The sequence below is a fragment of the Siphateles boraxobius genome, unplaced genomic scaffold (genome assembly GCF_051911475.1).
Source record: "Siphateles boraxobius isolate OS27281-9 unplaced genomic scaffold, OSU_SipBor_1 1, whole genome shotgun sequence".
Lineage (NCBI taxonomy): Eukaryota > Metazoa > Chordata > Actinopteri > Cypriniformes > Leuciscidae > Siphateles > Siphateles boraxobius.
This window is the reverse complement of record NW_027508699.1, coordinates 22,858,875-22,879,216: the sequence shown is the minus strand read 5'-3', so window position 1 is coordinate 22,879,216 and position 20,342 is coordinate 22,858,875. Positions and strand designations below refer to the sequence as shown.

The window sequence follows — 20,342 nt, the reverse complement described above, 5'->3', positions numbered from 1 at the left end:
ATATATATATATATATAAGATTTCAATAACATAATACAAATACTGTTAGTTTACATAATATGTATTGTTTGGTTTCTGTACATATACTGTACACATGTATACACTAACAATATTTCTATTACAGTTTTTTTCAATTGTTTACACGCAATTTTGAAAACCGGGTTCTTTTTTTCAAATGTAATCACAATTATCCAAACAACACACTCAATTGGCATCATTCCTAGATTGTTTGCAAAATGACACACTTCTGTCAAAACATACACACTTCAGTCAAAAGATATACACATATTTGTGAAAATGCTATTAGTTTTCATTTAACCAACACAGTCCTCAATGATCAGACACTATTGCAACCAGTTTCACACTGCTGTGATAAATAAAAAACACATTTGTAAAAAAAAACTATTTTTAGGAAATAGCATGTGCTAGATTTTTGGCCAGACATTGTTATGTAAGGGATAATTTAGATGAACAAAAAAAATGTGACAAACAAACAACATTCTTCATGATTAGTTTGAGATATAGGGAGAATGTACACAAATAGGCCTACTATAAACCTACCATGCACTGCACAACACTGATTTCTGCAGAATCATATTTCAAGTATTTATTTACAGTATTTCTTACCATAATCAGTTACAGTAATCAACCAATAATGAAATCAATGAAAAAAATAAAATCTGTAGACAAATAAAAATCACTGCATGAAGTACATACAGTTTGACTCTGAAGAAAAACTACTTTAAAAGCAACAAGAATGTAACTATTCAGTTACAGTATCAACTCTTTGTCCAGCTTCCATTGGTGTCAGTCCATGGTTGATAACATGGTCAAGAAGTGTTGCACGGATTTCTTGAGTCAAATTTAGTCCTCGTCTTCTTTGTTCAGGTTCTATCAACTCTACAAGTCATTCTCTACATCTTCCTCTACCTAGGCCTCTTCCTCTATCCCCTTCTTCTCCTCTTCCTCTACCTGGACCTCCTCCTCTACCTCCTTCACCTCTTCCTCTACCCCCTTCATCTCTTTCTCTACCTTCTCCTCCTCTTCCTCTACCACCTTCACCTCTTCCTCTACCTCCTTCTCCTCTTCCTCTACCTCCTTCATCTCCTCTTTGAGCTCCCCCTCTTATTCTCACTCTTCTTCTTCTTCTTCTAGCTCCTTCCATTTTTGTTGAAGACAGGTGAACTCACCTGCTGCCTTTTATAGCACACATGAGTGCTGCGATTTCAAATCAGCACATCTGTCCTTCCAAGCCTGATGGATGTGCATATCCAATTCATTCATTAGTGTGGTCAATGGCAAACCGGGGCTTTGTAATGACAAGTAAGTAACCTCACAATCCATATCTGTGTCTAAGGTGTGAAAATGTGTGTAGAGTTTTACAAATCACTGTGTGTAATGTTTTGCAAAAAGGGTGAAGCTGACAACGTGCTTACAATTGTGCAAATCTAGGCTCGTGTTTTGCTCCTTGAGTGTAAGGTTTTGCTAATAGTGGGAAAGTTTTAATTTTAGTGTGTAAGCAATTGAAAAAAACTGTATATTTTATATTAAATATATTAATTAATATTTATATAAACCAGAAAAAAATCTTATTCTAAATATAAAATTCTAAATATAAAATAGTTTAGTTTAGTTGTATCTTGTTCATTTAGATGGTTAATTTTACTAATAGAGACTATTAAAATGCCACATTAGGTAAACTTGATTATATGAGTCTTGATAGACTTAATTAATTTGGGGGAATTAGTTACCTGAAATAATTGGTGTACATTAAACCCATTAGTGTCAACAGTGTCTAAAAATATAGTCTTGAGGAATCAAGACTGTTTGTACAATTAGCAATCCAGTACATGGTTAACAAGGTCAAAAACATGTTAACCTGTCAAAAACAAGGTTCTCATCTTATCATTTTAACCAACTTAAAATCATTGATTTTGCTGTCAGTAGGCATGTTTCTGGAATTGGCTTACTAATTAGCTAATGCTGCTGTCAGAGGAAATCATCCCACTTTTGAAACTTCCTCAGAATTCAAAAAGTCGTCATCCTAAACAATCCGACACTACTAGTGACAGCCGAGCGCATTTAGATCAGTAAAAGCGGCCGTTGTGTTGCCGCTTGTGAAGTCATCATCATCATCACGCCGGCTTTTAAAGCAGTCTGTAGGCTCTTTATCTGCATGTTGTGAGGCTCGTGGGAATTGATCAGGACTGGATTGCAACACAGACATTTCACAGTTGATTTATAAGTCCTAGGAAAGTAATAAAAGGTGCCCACTCAAGCATTTGAATCCAATTATCTTTCACAGAATGCTGTTGTTATCCAATTAAAACTCTCTCTGCTCATGAGAATTATAATACCTTATTTTCTTGCTTTTGACAGAGGTGATTTATACTAAATGTTGCACACTATGTTCAATGTCGATCTAGTATAGAAAGGCACATCATATTGGGTGAAAAATGAAAACTTAAACACTAGGCTGTGAAAACAGAAATCAAATTGATCAGCGTAGTATGAAAGATGTCATCAAAAATCAGTTGGGATATGGAATCGGACGCTTTTGTAGCTAGAAAAGGAGGAATATACAATAGAGGCATGTTTTACTTATCTGGAATCATGAATTTTATTAAGCAATAGAAAATATACATCAGGGAAAATAGCTTCCTTTATGAGTTCTCATTTTTTTTCTCAATTTTAAACTTTTTCTTCAAAAATCAACTTACTTCCACTTGTAGAGGCCAGTGAAAAATAGCAGTCAAATAATCCAACAGCAAAACTGGATGACAAAAAACTTCAGTCTTCACTGCAGTCCCTTTTGACCCGACATCAGGCAAACGACACACAACTTCTGTTTTACGGAACATGCGCAGCCATTAGGGGGAGTGCTGCTGGCCTTTGTCTTGAAAGACTCTGCTAAGTATTTGTACCTCAGGGCCCCAGTTGTCTACCTTACTGAGGTCCAGCTCCGACTGAAGCTCCGGCAGATCCAGAGAGCTGATGGAACCAGACGGGGAGCCGCGGCCCTCGTAAGCGTACGTCTGAAGAGAATCGTACGGCGGGCCACTCGTGTCCCGGTCTGCCTTTACCACCTTGAGCTTAATCACCTCATGGATGTCCTCATCCGGTAAGGTCAACGACGGACTGAGAGCCTCCGTTCCCATTGCCCTCCACACCTCCGACTGCAGGTCCTTCCTTATTCTCATCTCCTCGGCTGCCTCGGGGTTCCTCAGCGCCGCAATGTCAAAGGCCTCCGTGTCTTCCTCGCCTCCCCCCTCGTCGTCGTACGTGACTACGTTCTCTCTGATATCCTCCGACGAGATGATCAGGGGCTCCTTTTTGCTTTTCTTGCTACGCAGAGTAACAAACAGAACCACGATGGCTACAAGAGAGGAGACACAAGCTCAGTTTGCTCATCCATGTAAATGGTGGTGTGAATTAGCTTTACAACAAATGTGAGTTAGCAGACATCCCAACCTGCAAGAAGTCATTTCAGGGAGGTATCTCTTTTTGTTAAGGGAGGGGGGGTGGTTGTTCGGTTTTGTTGACGGGGGGACGGGGACGGGGACGGGGACGGGGATTTCGGTTTTGTTGAGGGGGGGGATCTCGATTTTGTTGACGGGGGGTGGGGGGGGGGGGGGGGGGATTGGGTTTACACGCGCTTCAAGAGGCACATACGCAAGGTCTCTCGCTCTCTCCCTCTATGCCGAGCGCGCGCTACACGGTTTGGAGCTTGCGAGCTCCAGATTCCTGGAGATTTGAACTAATTTTCGGGCATCAGGGAGCCGCTATCAATATGCGGGTCACATATCAAATGGGAGTGCAGTCATCTGCCTGCTGACATTCACCTTATCATTTATGTACTGATGTGAAATCAATGATGTTTTGTCATAAATAGCCATGAGCCTCTTCTTTTGAACAGATTAGCCGTTTTCTAAAACCTAGTTAGCTGCAACAATAATATAATTATTGTTAAAGTCCTCCTGTGGTGAAAATCAAGTTTTTATTGTTTTTATGTCTATGTGGTGTTTTTAATGTGCTTTAAGACAAACCATGTTCACATTCATAAGTCAACACCAGTGCAGAGTATTTTCTTCTTAAATATGCAGTGAAAAAAAGAATCTCAAAAACACGGTTTGAAATTGCTGGTGTTTCTGATATCACAAACCACCTTGTAACCAGTCACATCAACGTGCCGGCGGTCTTTAGCATTTCATTTTCACCGAATTAGCAGGGGAGTCTCGAGAGATGCAAGGTTATCCCAGTATATTTTTTTGTTGATAAGAAAAATCGGGGTAGATTTAGCAATATACCGTGTATGATGTTTATTACGATGTCATGATGAACTATATGACTTTCTCCACTGACGTTCTGAGTTGTTCAAAGCATTTATGATGATTGTTAGAAGGCAGACAGAGATGGCGAACAGGAACATAGTTTGTGTAGCAATAGCAACACATTATTAGCTGTTTGGTAACATATTCAACCAAAAGCCTAATCAAACAAATTACCATTATGTGTCCAACGTTGTAAAGAGCGATACCATTATGCACCATTTACCTCAGTAAGTTGGCCGAGTGAATCTGTGAGCTGGCATGAGGGGAAGCGGGGCAAATTAGCATATTTATGGATCCGCGTATACTAAATAAAGCAAGGTGTAGAGTTGCATTCAAGCTATTTTAAGGCGAGACACGGTAGGCAAAAACATCGTTTTTTTTTCACTGGTCAATTTTGAGATTTTAGGATATTTGTCTTCAATAACATGTCTTCTTTCAGACTTGTGGTGAAAAAAAGTCTGAAATACACATTTAGGTCTTTATTTTACTACACTTTGCCTGTTTGCGTCTGTAGATTTCTCATAAACTCATCAAAAGTTGTCGTTATAAATCATCCTTCTGCTCCGCGATCGCGATCTGCACTCTGTCATCACACACACCGTTAGAAAGCTTGCTCTCTGCTGTACAATACTGCCGGATCCAAATATGGTCATTTCCTTTTTATCAGCAACCAATCGCGAAAGTAAAAGGGGGGATTTTACTCTAAATGCGCGATCTCATTGGCTGATGCTAATTCTTTAAAGCCCGTTTTCTCAAAATGACTTTTCTCTCTCACTCCAAGTCCGAAATCTCCACGTCAGTAGCACCTATATACACCAAACTTTCCAGTCTTGTACCTAGTTATATTATGAAGACATTTACAGAGGGATTTGTAAATATATTATTCTTAGCCTGATTTACATAACATTTTATTCCAAAAAACATGTCGAAAATCATTTTTTTAAGGCTATTGGCAGTATATTCTGATTTACAGGATAACAAAAGTAGATATCCATAAATCCCTCTGTAATTTTTTTCCCATCTAATATGTGAACACAATGAAAAAATAATTTTGAACCTGGCTTTATCCAATACTCAGATTTCGTTTTTTAAAATATATGCTCGTTTTTTAAAATATATGCAGATTTGCGCATATTTAATTAGATAATGTCTAATTTGCATATTTAAACATTAAATTACAGAAAACTTGTAATACATTTTTTTCTCATCTTAATGTAGGTAATCAACTGGCAAAGTTTCATGGTGATATCTGCTAGTTAAAAAAAATACCCTATTCACCTGTAGTGTCTCGCCTTAAGGCATGAATCTTTTTTTTTTCATTCCATGTCATTTTGGTGATCAAAGATGAGTTTTAAGGGATACAATTATTGACTACAGGGGGACTTTATTATAACCATAGAATCGATACTAAATAACACTGCTCATAAGTGACTGATTTGTAATGAATAAATCAATGTGCCACAAAAAATTATTTATGGATCCATGTGAAGGGCAAGGGAGACTCTGCTGTAGCACGTTGCTAACAACAAAATATTTTAAAATATTTACCCCCGGTTTTACAGATAAGGCTTAAGCATAGTCCAAGACTAAAATTAATGTTTGGGCTAATTTAACTAAATCATCTTGCACTGACATATCTTAAAATGTCACTGTCATTGTTTTATCTCAAGAAGCACACCAGTAATGTTATTTTTTTCTAAGGAACGTTTATAAAAGATACTTACTGCAAATGTACTAACTGAACTAATGCCTAATCCTGGCTAAATCTGAGCCCTGCCTGTGAAACCAGGCCTTAGAATTACATAGCATACACATAATAGGTAAAGTAGTCTATGTTCATTTGATGAAACATAACTATATTACATTTCTCTCAACTGGATGAATGTTTTCACTGAGTTCCATGAAGGATATATGCGATAACTCAACCCTGTTGAAAACACCCAACCAACCTAAGCTTTTTTTTTTTTTCTAACCAGCTTGCATAATATGTTATCTTCAGAAAGGTAGGTAGGCAGCTCACTAGACTTTGAAATGGAGCTATTGTGTTTGAGTATTATGCACTGCTCAGACAAAACCATCTGTATTGTGTTTTGGTAATGAGCATCTAAATTTAGTATCTAAATCGACCAATATTTGAATGTCTGTTCAGGTATATGCATGTTACGATTGTTGTTCCTGGTTTCAGCCTACACAGTTGTGCAGCATTCCTGAGTAGTGTCTATATTTGGCCTTGTCAGTAGACCAGAGTGAGAGGGGGGTTTTCACACTTCCTGCAAGGTGAAATTTCTCATTTACAACCAGTAAATTTCAAGCAATGTTTCTTAGGATGTCAGATAAAAGAAATAAGCAGAGGAGAACATCTTCGATATTCTATATGTATGTACTGTACATCCTCCCACTATCCCTTGGATCTTTCTAACAAATGATCTGCAACAATGTAAAGTTCATATTTGCTTGGTTATCCTGCAGTATAAATCCATCAATCCACCCATCCATCCATCCATCCATCCATCCATCCATCCATCCATCCATCCAGAAAGAAACAATGTCATGCTGATAATTTAATTTATAAATAAATAAAATGAATTTACTAGTGGATTCAAAACTTTGGACCCCATTGTATGCTTCTGCTCTTTTCCTGATGGCAAATTCATTGAGGAAAGAAACAAGCTCGTCTCCTAGCTCTTGAGTTTTCAGTCTTACCCAAGAGGATGATCACGCATAGTAGGATGGCAATTAGGGCTCCAGTGCTGAGACCGGCCGAGGATAGGAAGGCTTGAGCCCTGCACACTGGCGTTCTGGCGCTGCGTTGGCACGGACACACCCTGAGCGTAAGCGTGCTGGTGCTGCTGAGGAGGGGCTCTCCTCCATCCCACACAACCACGGGCAGCTGGTACAGCTCCTGTTCTGCCTGGCTGAAGCCCTGCCTGCGCGCCAACACGCTCGCACTGCTATCTGTCAGAGAGAGCAGAGGTTTATTCTCGCTGGCTGCATGCATGACGAAGCCGTGCAACAGAAGCCAACAAAACAATTCACCCCCCATCCTCAGCAGTTGCCTCCGAGAATGGAGAACAGCTTTTCGAATATTGCATTCTGTTACTTCATTTTCAAGCTGTCTGATATGATTTTGGATTCTTCAATGTTGAAATGACAACAGATATAAAACAGCAGCCATTTAATAATGTGATTGTTTAATGTTATTAGTTCGAGGCAAATACAATGCCTAGCATAAGTGAACTCATCCATGCTAGAGTTGACTAAAAAGAGGAATAAAAAAATCATCTTTTGAAAATCGATCTTAATGCCTTAATTTAAAAAATTAGGAAAAATCAAACCTTTAAGGACACCAATTGTCTTTGTGAATGAATGATGTATCGTAAATAATAAATGTTCTTCCTTAAAATACAGGTGGCATAAGTCAGGACACCCCTATGTTAAATTCCCATAGAGGCAGGCAGATTTTTATTTTTAAAGGCCAGTTGTTTTATGGATTCAGGATACTATGCATCCTGATAAAATTCCCTTGGCCTTTGGAATTAAAAAAGCCCCACTTCATCACATATCCTTCACCATACTTCGAGATTGCATGGTGTTATTTCAGTTAGGCTAATAGCTGGTTTGATTTGCATTGAGAGATGATCTTAGGGAAAGTGCCCCATGCCAATCTCTAGGTATGGTGAAGGGAATGTGATGATGTGGGGCTTTTTTAATTCCAAAGACCAAGGGAACTTTATCAGGATGCATATTATCCAGGATCCATGAAATAACTGGCATTTAAAAATAAAAATCTGCCTGCCTCTATGGGAATTTAACATAGGGGTGTCCTGACTTATGCCACCTGTATTTTAAGGATAGAACATTTATTTATGTACGATACATTATTTATTCACAAAGGAAATTGGTGTCCTTAAAGGTTGGATTTTTCCTCATTTTTTAAATTAAGGCATTAAAGGTGCAGTGTGTGACTTTTAGCAACATCTAGCGGTTCGGTTGCGAGTTTACACTAAGGGCTCAGCCCACCGCTCACCCCTCCCTTTCGAAGAAGCTACGATGGCTAAAACGGGACAAACATCGTCGTCTGAGACGGCAGGGAATAGCCAGAGTAAACCAAGTTTCTGTACCACAGTCCATTATAAACCACATTATGGATAAAGTATACAAAGCCATAGTCAGGTGAGGATCAAGGGTCTTAATACGTAATATAATAATAGTAATTAGTTGATTGTCTCACGAACGTAACCAGCACATTTCTCCCCACATAGCAAACCCATAATACAGCGAGGGAGAAGAACCACATGAAACTATGCAACTATATATTTTTTCTAACAGGGTAGTAAAAGTTTAGCTGGCTAATATGAGCTGTTACTGTGGCTGAGCTGGTTAAAGCATTAAGCCTTGTTTATACTGGACGCGTCCGCATGAGCCCAAAGGTGCGTGCGGCAAAAATAAAGTGATTGTAACAGCGCGCGCGCCTCCCCATCCCCTAGACACCATTTACTACACACAATAGGCTTTTTTTCTCTGATTTTGGAAACTCGATCGACTTAAAATGCTTCCAAGATCGACGGGTTGGTGATTCCTGTAACTGTTTTACAGTCAATGACAAGAGAATCAGCTGTCTCTAGGGCTGCAACAACTAATCGATAAAATCGATTGTAATCGATTATGAAAATCGTTGTCAACGAATGTCATTATCGATTAGTTGGTCTGCTTACGTCACGGGGAGCGTTTACTGGTACGCACACACACGCAAGGTCTCTCTCCCTCAGGCGCTCTGCCGAGCGCGCGCGCTACACGGTTTGGAGCAGTCTCTTCTGTCTCGCATGCGCGCTCTTGCTTGCGCGCTCTAGATTTCGGGAGTTTGAACTAATTCGCGGGCATCAGGGAGCCGCAATCAATATGCGGGAGACTCCCGGGACTTCCGGGATCTTGGGATGTCTGTATTTTGTCTCGAGCATCAGGTTGCGCAATCAGTTCGCTCGCAACGTAAGTGATGGATTAAAATAGCGCTACCGCAGAAATAGGTTAAATTAAAACGGTCTTTACAAAGCGAAGCACTAAATATAAAGGCAGTTAATAACAGCAGCAGTAAAATATTGTTTTTTAGTCACTGTACTCAGTGGTTTTCAGCGAATGCTTGTGCACTAATGCATAATTTCTCCTGTCCTTTACTCAAGCCTGTTAGCTTGCTGGGTAACGTTACCTCCATTCCGTTCTCTTTTTATAGCATTTGTCTACTAAGTTTTAATTGTTTTTCAATCGCGATCTACTGCGGCTCTACATTCACACAATTGTTTTCAGTCTTTCTATATTTATTTAATCAATTTATCCTTATATTATTCTTTTATATATTATATATAATATATATTATATTCTTTATCCTTATATTCCTTATATATAATTAATTTTAAATAAAAATTAAATGAATTATATATTTTAGATGTTTTTAGTTTGTTTTTAGTTCAGATATTCACATCTGAACAACATGTCTGTGTAAATTTGTTTTAACAAAAATTGTGTTAAAACATAATATGTTGGATATCATTTTTTTAACAATAATCATGTTTGTCAACTTGCCATCAGCAATTATCATTAAAAACAATGCAAATATTGATATTAGTAAAACTCAATGTGTGGCTTTTGCACTTTTTAAAGTACACTTTTACACATAAATACCCTGATTTACGGTTTTATTTAGTTATAATAAAAAAAAAATCTAATTTAATTTCTATCCGATTAATCGATTAATCGAAAAATAATCGTCCGATTAATCGATTATCAAAATAATCGTTAGTTGCAGCCCTAGCTGTCTCACGAACGTAACCAGCACATTTATCCCCACATAGCAAAGCCATAACACAGCGAGGGAGAAGATTTAAGTTACATGAAACAATCCAACTACATATTTTACACCACTGACAAGGGAAAAGTCACTACTCACGGTGTTTATGGCTACCCAGATAGCAAAAAATATCGGCACGGCTTCTTTTTGCCGCCGGCCCCAAACTGTCGGCTATAGGTGCGCCCCGCTGGCGGAGATGAAACGTTTGCCGCCGAATACGTCACTCCCATTTCTTGCGAGATGCCGCCGGCGAAAAGCCGCCGGGCCGCCGACTTCATTCTCTCTGGCGGTTGCCGCCGTCTAAATGAACCGCGGCCGGCTGGCGGCAAGCCGCTTTGAAATCGACCAGCCATGTCATTGGCATGAGTGGAACTGACAGCATTTTAACTTTCACATTTAAAGCGATTATAATTATTATGTGAATTATATCAAATTTTGTTGTTGTTGTTGCTCCAAAGTCATTAGGGTTTATAACAGATTTGACTCAGTCTGATTCCATGATAAGGTTTAGGAAAATACATTTAAATTACGTTGAAACTCTGAAGTGATTCAGTGATATGCCTATGTAAAATATATAGAATTATTTTAGTCACTTAAGGTGACAATTCTTTACATTTCTTTGATTTATGCACAATTGAGATGCACAAATAGTCCAAAAAGAATTCCTTTTGTAAAACTTACTTGGCAATAAATATCTTTCTGATTAGGTTTTAAAATAAATATTTCATTCATGGTATGAACAATTTAGCAGAATAAATGGATGAAGTTAGACTTTTCACCAATGCCTGAAATCAGTGAACAGTGAAAGACATCTGCAACTTGGCCAAAAGCATGGGTATGCTTTAGATTTTTTTTTATTAATTTGCAACCATGGTAATATTTATAATAAACATGAAAATCCCTGTTTTGACCTGAAAGATAAAGTGAAATATTTAGAAATATTTAGTCTCTCTGTCACCCCAGGAAATTTCGTTTATGTCTTTCATTTTTTTACAAGCTCGATTTTTTTATTTATTTGACCTTTTACAGGTATAAGGGATTAATTTGCAATTGCGAGTTTTGCAATCTGTACAAATGTTTAAGAAAGTATTAAAGCACAAACAGAGAAGTACCTCCACCGGCCGAGAGGGGCAGTACCTAAAAAACGGAAGCAGATTTACCAACACAACAGTGGCCACTCGTCACACGATTTCAGTATTTGGAGAGGATATCCTATCTAGTCATTGACTACGATCTTTAAAGTAAGTACATTTTTCCTTTTTGTGTAACGCAATATTATGTTCATTTTTTACATTTTTAGTTCATCTTTTTCAAATATGTTCTTGCCTTACTAGTCAAGCTAGTAAGTTAGCCTTGTTTACAAAGTTTCCGTCATGTTTCTGACATAGCTAACGTTAGTTAGGCTAACGTTACTTAGTTTCTTCCTGGCGTTAGTTTTTTCTTTTCTTCTTTTAACTATATTTACGTATGTTTATGCCAGTGTGAGTACTACAGTATGTGGTTTAAGATAGTATTGGTCAGTCAAATAATTAACTAACTTACGTAACCAAATCCTGAAGGACAATTCTCCCGCCCACGTGGGAATGGTAACGTTAGCAAAATCTTTACGACAAGAAAGACTGATCAGTATAACTTGTGTTGTTTTCTAACTAAACATAATGATGTTTTGTTTGATTCGACAACCATGCTGCTAGTCTAGTTTAACTTACAGTGTTAGCTAACACATGCTGCTTCGCCTTTTTTACTCACTGAATTCAAGCATGTTCGACATGTTGAAATGTATCTAGCTACAGTAAATCGCCAATGCTTTACATCTAGAAAGAAAGCTTTACATCTAGAAAGTTTAACTTTTGGTGTTTATATATATATATATATATATATATGTATGTATGTATATATATATATAATGTGTATATATGTGTTTATATGTATATATGTGTGTGTATATGTATATGATTGTGTTTGTCTGAACATGGTTTTCTGTTGATCCACTTGTGAAAATGACTCGTTTTTTTGAAGGGGTGAGCATTTTAATGTTATTGATTTTGCCTGGAAATTAATCAAAAAGTATACTTTATGCAAAATGTTCTTCTATTTTAGATGGTTCACATTGTTCAGTTTATCAACGAGGAGGATCTGCCATTTGCAGTGGTTCCGCAAGAGTGGCTCAGCGAGAGCATGTGCCATTGGCCCCCATTTAACCTCAGCAAAAAGACGAAGGCAACAATTTTGCCATCCTCTGCACACCTCCACACAGCACCTGGGAGAAACATCATTTTAAGTTCATGAAGGGAGCAGGTAAATGGGTCTGACTTGTGTATTTGATTTTCCTGTATTTCATCTGTGTAATTTATTTTCTGTTTATTGTGGATAACTGACTCTTTCATTCATTATTCCCTACTCTAGAATCTTGGAAGTCTCAAGAAAAAAAAAAACTCTAGAAAGATGCATCGATTCCAGAAAACCAGAAAAATGCTGAACTGGTATGTAAAATCTATTGCTGTGATGCTGGATTTGTGATCCTGCCACTAAACTATACCATTTGTTAGATTTTCAAATTTCTGTTTCCTCTTTCTCGCAACCAGGTTTCTCCCCAGTAATCCAGACTCCACTTCACAGAGCCAAGAGTTTGAGTACAAGTAAGTGATGTTATTTGTGAAGTTTTTTTGTCTTGGAAACTATTGCTTCTATTTGATGTCGGCATGAACCGGAAATTACAAACGACTTTTCTCCAGTGTTGTGACGTATTTAAAAGTGAAACGGTATATTGAACGGAGGGCAGGGTTTTACTCTAGCGCTCCTCTTCTCCATCTCTGCTCATAGCACGGTTTGAGGGGAGTTGCCACGCCCTCGCACCATAGCACATGACCGGAAGAGAAGTCGTTTCGAGGGGGGAGGGAAGGGTAACGTATTTGATTAAAGATTATAAGGCTACATGAATTTTAAAAGAATAATGAAGTGCACAGATAAATCATTTATAATAAACACTACAATATTACATATAAAAATACGAATTGTAAAATCTTACTTCAAGAGCAGGTGAAACAAGTTCAACAAACAATGTTGAAGACGTTTGCTTGCACTGAGCAATTAGGCACAACTTGCAAACAGCACCTGTGGTTGTCGGTTTAATTCCCACTGGGGCTACCTGTACATGTAGTAGACCTAGATATAAAGTAAAATTTAAGATTGTATACTGCATATATTACAGTCTGAATCCTTAGCCTTTCACATTTTTTATTTATTTATGAGAAGCTTCAGAGAAATGTAATTTGTAACACTTTTTTGGATTTTCAGCTTGGTGTAGGGGATAAAGCATGTTTTAGAGACATGTTCCTGAAGACCATTGTTCAAAGTAAGTTGGATATTTTTTTTAGATTTAAGTAGATGTGTATGTCCTATTGTCCTCATGCAATTCAAATTAAATGACAGATCTGTATTTTCTATATTAGCCATCCGGAAGGACCCGGCAACCCAGGATGCACTGATGAGGCGGTCCAGGTTAACGTTACGCGTTACCTGAAAGGAGCATCTGACCGTGAAGGCAGAAAAAGGCGCCGCACAGCTGAGAGGGACCCACAGCCGACCACTTAAAACTAGACTGACTACTGACACCCCAGAATCACTGACAACTGGAATCCTTTCTTTATCTTGCAGTCAGTAGAATCAAGACCCCTAAAGAAGTCAGAAGTGTCAGACTACACTCACTCACTGTGGAAATTACTTTCTTTTTTTCTTTTTCAAATAAAGCTTGTAAATCCTTGTGCCACAGGTCAGCATTACCGTTATAATGGCCTATTCTACTCCAGAGCTTTACTATAAATTACTACCACTTATCATATTGTTAGAAATGGCTTGTAAATGTAGTTATACTTTTATTTATTTGGTATCTTGCACATTTGGTATCAAATATCCTCTTTACTTGTCATAATGTTTACTGGTAATTTTTTACCCTAGAGCTGTCCTTTTTATATGAACACTTATTGTAAGTGTTGTAATTTGCTTGTAAGGCTGTTTAACCAAAATTGAATTGGAAACCTGCATGTTAGTATATTGATTTATTTATTTTTCTGTTATGTTTCAGTGATCTGAAATATCTTGTTTAAATGACAGTTACTGTACTTTGAAATGTGGAATAAAAATGCCAATTGTAAATTTGTCTGGTTTGAGCAATCATTATTCTTGCTAAACTGCATGCTATAAATAAAAATATATATATATAGCCAGAATAAGCGGCGGCAGAGCGCTCGAAAATAGCGTTTGCCTCCGGCGGGCCGCGGAAGGACGGCCTTCAATATAAAGGCGGGGGAACGGCGGTTGGCCCGCGGGCCGGCCGCTTAACGAAGGCGGTATGAAGGCGGCTGCCGCTTTTAAAAAGCGGCTGCCGCCGGCGGTGCGCCGTCCAACGTGTTTGCGATGTCGCCATTCTGACGCTTCTACTGGCGCCGGAGGACCGACGGTGGTCCGCCGACTCATTGCTATCTGGGTAGCTTCTAGCTTTCTGCTGCTTCTCTTTCAAGGTAGTGACGAAACGCGCTCTGTAACGCTGTTTGTTCGCTGTCGGCTACGGTAGAAACATGACGTCACAATATGTCGACCTTCATAGAAGGGGATTCCCGCGCCTATGTAGATATAAATGCCTCATTCTAAGGTTATAAAAACATTACGGTTTATTAAGTAAGTTCTTTATAGACCACTGAACACATAGTTATGGGCGTCATATTGCATTTCTGTTAATAGATACTCACAGTTTTTACACATTGCACCTTTAAGATCAATTTCCAAAAGATGATTTTTTAGTCAACTTGGGTGTTCACTTATGCTAGGCACTGTATATTTAGGCTAATAAATTATTGTCAAATGATCATGGGACCCCATCACTTTCTAGTAGCCCTATCCACGTGATTTTGCCATGAGGAAGTAAGCTATTTTCTGTGAATGTGCAAGACTTCAGAGTCATTAGCCGTTATAACTAGAATATCAAAGTGCAGTAAACTGTAACACTTTTTGTGCTACAAATCATTGTTTATTATTATGACAATACATTAAAATAATATGTAAGAAATACCAGTTTGCATATCAAACAGCATAACAAGCTGTTTTGTACAGCTAAAATTTACTGGAAGTGGATTACACCAGAAGCCGGACACATTCAATTTACAATTGGCCGTGCCCGCTCCTACGTTAAAAATAAGGTGGAAACACAAATAAAATAAAATAAATACAATGTTTAATCAAGATTATTTTAAGCATGTGTATTGCACTGTACAAAATTTGTGGTGTCAATTTATTCAAATTATCAAAAGTGATAGTAAAAGGGTCTTCTGAACTTTCTATTAATCAAAGAATCCTGAAAAAAAGATATATATATATATATATATATATATATATATATATATATATATATATATATATATATATCATGTTTTCTACAAAAATATTAAGCAGCACAACTGGTTTCAACATAATAATATAGAAATGTTTCTTGAGCTCCAAATCAGCTTATTAAAATTAATTCTGACGGATCATGTGGCACTACTGAAAGTTCAGCTTTGTCATCACAGGAACAAATTATTTTAAAATATATTAAAATAAAACAATTAATTTAAAATTGTAATAACATGTAACAATATTCCAGTTTTACTCTATTTTGATATGCAGCAATATGGATCATAAGAGACTCCTTTCAATTTTTTTTTTAAATATTACCGACCCCAAACTTTTGAACAGAAGCAGTCGGATCCTCCAATCAGAATTTAGTCAGAACTACATGTATGTGTTTTCTAAATGCATTTTAAGCTGGGTACACCAGAAAATAATGCAGTAAATAATCATATACATGTAGTTTTCTTGTCTGATTCACATTGGTACATGTTTTCTTGTGTATGATTTAAAAAACAAAAAAACAAGAAAACAACTGTTTGCTTTTCTGCTGTACCTCCCTAACAGGAGTATTGAAGTGCTGGTGTGCTGACAGACTGTACTCCCTATGGCGCTTCAACTTTTCCCAATTTTTAAGATGGCTTGTGCAAAGTTTTTCACCTTCTCTCTAGCTGTCGCTATCTTTCTTTCTTACATGCGCATGCACCCACTGACAGGCAGGTCCTAAGCACCTCAGTGTATGCATGGTCATGCAGCTTCTTCACATTGTAATTGTGGTTTGAGCTAGTGTCTTCTGACTCTACAGCCTGGGAGGCTTTTGAGGGGGATTTGGATGCAAGAAGAACCCTGTCTCCCTCTGAATATTAACTACCGGGAGAGCAAGAGCATGGGTTTGGGTTTAACATTGGTAGGGACATTTTAATGTCAATCATGCTATACGAATGCACAATGTTTAGATAAATTACCTGTTTCAGCTTATCAGGTGTATAGGAGTATTTACTGTATATAAGTATTTAGCCACAATCTTTTGAATACTAATATCCAATACAGAATAAAAATATCCAAACAATGTACTAGATTTAGATTTTCAGATCTTACCAACAATACAATTATTTAGTTTTTTTTTTAAACGATCAAACCTCCAGATTTATTATTAGGCTGTAACTGGGAACCAATAAGTGACCAACATTGGTATTCTATGGCCTGGTTTCACAGACAAGGCTTAGATTAAGTAAGGATAAGGCCTTAGTTTAATTGGGACATTTAAAGAGATAGTTCACCCAAAAATGAAAATTCTGTCATTATTTACTCACCCTCATGTAGTTCCAAACCCATAAGACTTTCGTTTATCTTCGGAACACAAATGTAGATCTTTTTAATGAAATCTGAGAGCTTTCTGTCACTCCATTGACAGCTATGCAACTACCACTTTGACACTTTGACACAAAAAATAGTTAATAGGGATCGTAACACTGATCTATATCAATCAAGCGGTTTAGTCCAAATTTTCTGAAGAGACACGATCACTTTATACATTAAACAGATTTAATTTAGGCTTATATATTCACGTATAACCTTTCATCAATTCACACATCAGTTGTGGAAAGATGAAGCTCAAGCATGTTAGCTTGACGTGTGAGAACCAATGAGAATCATTCTCGTGTGTTACTCAGCACGTTTGAGATTCAGCAAGAACCAATGAGGTTTATTCTTGTGCATCAAGCAGGTTCAGTTGAGCATCTGTTTATGTTTGCTGATCAATGTTTATATTTGAAAAAAAAAAAGGCTAAATTCAATCTGTTCATCATATAAAGCAATTGTAGCCTTGGAAAACCCTGATAAACTTCCGGAAAATTTGAGATTTGTTCTGCAACTGAGAAAGGTTTGGTGTCAATTGAGTCTCTTAAAAAAATTGAACTAAACCGCTCAATTCATATGGATTAGTTTTTCGGTCTCTTTATGAACTTTTTGAAGCGTCAAAGTGCTAGTTGCGTAGCTGGAGAGTACAGAAAGCTCTCAGATTTCTTCAAAAAGATCATCATTTGTGTTCTGAAGTTGAACAAAAGTCTTATGGGTAAATAATGACAGAATTTTATTTATAACTATCCCTTTAAGTAGTTTGTATAAACATGCAAAAAAACTGGTGTGCATCTTGAGACAAAACAATGGCACTGACATATTTTAAGATATGTCAATGATAGTTGCTTTCAGTTTAAACAGCTCAAACATGCATTTTAGTCTAGTACTAGGTTTAAGCCTTGTCCATTACACCGGGGGCAAAAGAAAACACTAAAAACTAAAATCAGTCAATTGAATTATAATGTACATCATATACAGTACAAAAATGGATATTTATTTTGAGATAAAGATATTTAAGTGTTATTAAATGATTAGTGCTTTTAAAGATTAATTTGAATTGAGTGTTAGAGCTTGAAGGTAATCTAAATGTAAGAATAGAGAAATGTGATGGCACAATAATTTTTTTTTAAAAAAATTAAAAAAAGCATCTAATATCTGCTTATAAATGATTTAGTACTGAAATATCATGCATGTAGAACCAGCAACTATTTTGTGTGCATTAGATACTACAAGAAGGAAGATTTTCAAACTCAAGGTTATCGTTAACACTATCAAAATTAGCATCTCTGAAATATTTATGCATAAATCAGCCTTTCATGTAATGACCTCTAGGTTTATCGCGTTTGTGTTTGATTTCATGCTGTAGGGGTTTTATGAAATGGCCTGAAGGTAGACTCCATTTAATCTGTCCAAACACTATTAAAAAATGAACATGAAATGACAGAGGGTGGAACGATCATTAGCGTATCTTTACAAACAACATAGAAAACGTGGTCTGTAATTATACATGGATGGGAAATTCACAGTTATGCTTTGATTTATGTAGCAGTGAATCGTAAACACTTTCCCTGTGAAAATACATGAGAGCGATTCATGCATGTACTGCAGATAATTAATCATCACTGTGAGATGTGTAGTGCAAAAAATATTCAAAAAATAGATAAATAAATACGAAATAGCAACAACAAAAACAACAACAACATATACTGCCAATACTGCAGTTCTGGCATGAACTGCATCGCTCTAGCTGTTATAACTTAATGTGAGTGTTTAAATGGCGGAGATAAATGGCCTGAGAGAGAACTGCAGTAAATTGGCCCAGGAGGGATCCTCTCAATGTAATGTGTCCCATCCCAGATGACACAAACACAAACACTCTTGCCAAAGCTGTGGCATGCTGTCAAACTTGATGTAGGCTATCTTTGCGGATTCCCTCACCCATTCTACTGAAGCAGTGAAGAGCTTCATTACAAAGGCTTCCTAGAATCAGAATATGAACTATGTCAAAAAACATAACAGGCAAGATGATTTTTATCCAGTTGAACTCGCTGCCATTTCCCAGGGGGAAAATAAGTGCACCTCCGGAGGGAATTTCCATCATATTTTTTTCCACCTCACCCTGGCAAACGCTATGGTCATGTGGATGCTGACATAATGACTGCGGTGCCAGGAGAGAAACATCTACGTGATCAAAGATGACAGCCTTACACACCCACCCAATCACAGGAAGCTCAACAGAGTGCTCCTCAAGTGTGTTCAGAGGATTGCGCAAACCCCCAATGTGTAAAATGGTCCGTAATGGTACATCCGCAGGGATATTATTTAAGGATGGAGTGGCCTGGGGGAAGGGGGCTTGGCTAGGTTACAGATTCAAATAAAGCTCTGAAGCACTGGATTCTCTGAACTCTGGGATTTTAGCATCTGCCTCTTATCTCCCTGATTGCCCTGTTAAACTCCGATCGGTCCACCTGCAGCCCCGATTCATTGAAGCAGCAGTCCGGCATTAAAAGGAAATCATTACAGCCTGGCCGTCTCCACCAGGGAGCCTTGAGCTAACATAAACACAGACCTGGTAACGTTTCCAGGGAAACGGCAATGTTGGCCTTGCAATGATATTAAAAAAAGAGCAAGAAGATGAGGGGAAGGCAGAGAATGAGGGTGATCTGTATGACAACATGTGGTACTAAATATGTTTGTGGAGAGGCACTGAGGGTTTGCCCTGAGCAAACATCAGGAAATCAGTTGGAAAACATTAGAAAGATTCCATTTCAGAGATGCCATCGGAGAGGCTCTTTAGATCAGTCGGATCTTATTTGACTTTCATGAGAGCCTGTGCACAACTTAAGTTCTGAATATGGAATTTGTTTTTGTAACCAACTCCTAAAATACTTGCCTCATCAAACTATTTCTAATTAGATGTTACACCAAGCCAAAACAAATCCTATGGCGGCGGTTTTGTTATTGTTTATATTTTACCTTCATTGTCCTTCAGAGTGAAGTTTGGATTCTCTGGAAGGTCTTCTGGTACAGCAAAGGTGAACCGTCCATTGGCGAAGTTGTCCTTGTCTGTGGCCCTGATGGTCTGAATGATCTACAAAGAGAAAGAAACCGAACAGAACAAGAGAAAACGTACTCGGTTACTAACGTAACCTCGGTTCTCTCTAGAGAGGGAACGAGTACTGCATAATATCTTACGCTATGGGGACAACCTCTTTTATATATTAGATATTGAAGCCAAAAATTATCCTTAATTTTGAATTAATGTAAAACGCAGCATGCAGACATAGGCAAGACGGCTCGCGCGCCTATTGGCTGGCCTGCGGCAACAGCAGCAGCCTATCGAGAGAGGCCCTGCGTGACGTGATACCCAATGGGGGCGCTTCGCGCCCATTTCGTCACGTCCCGCCAGAATAGGCATGGCCTTGGCC

At 37.8% G+C, this 20,342-nt stretch overlaps 1 pseudogene across 1 annotated transcript in view; it reads right to left on the bottom strand.

The window, feature by feature from the left end:
- Window positions 1-2,595: 2,595 nt before the first annotated feature.
- The window catches only part of LOC143737669 (cadherin-18-like), an 82,275-nt pseudogene continuing 64,528 nt past the window's right edge, over window positions 2,596-20,342 (bottom strand). The window contains exons 10-12 of the transcript XR_013203694.1: window positions 19,891-20,005; window positions 7,035-7,286; window positions 2,596-3,376 (exon numbers count right to left, since the gene is read on the bottom strand). The product of XR_013203694.1 is annotated as a cadherin-18-like (transcript). The remainder of the gene's footprint in view (window positions 3,377-7,034; window positions 7,287-19,890; window positions 20,006-20,342) is intronic.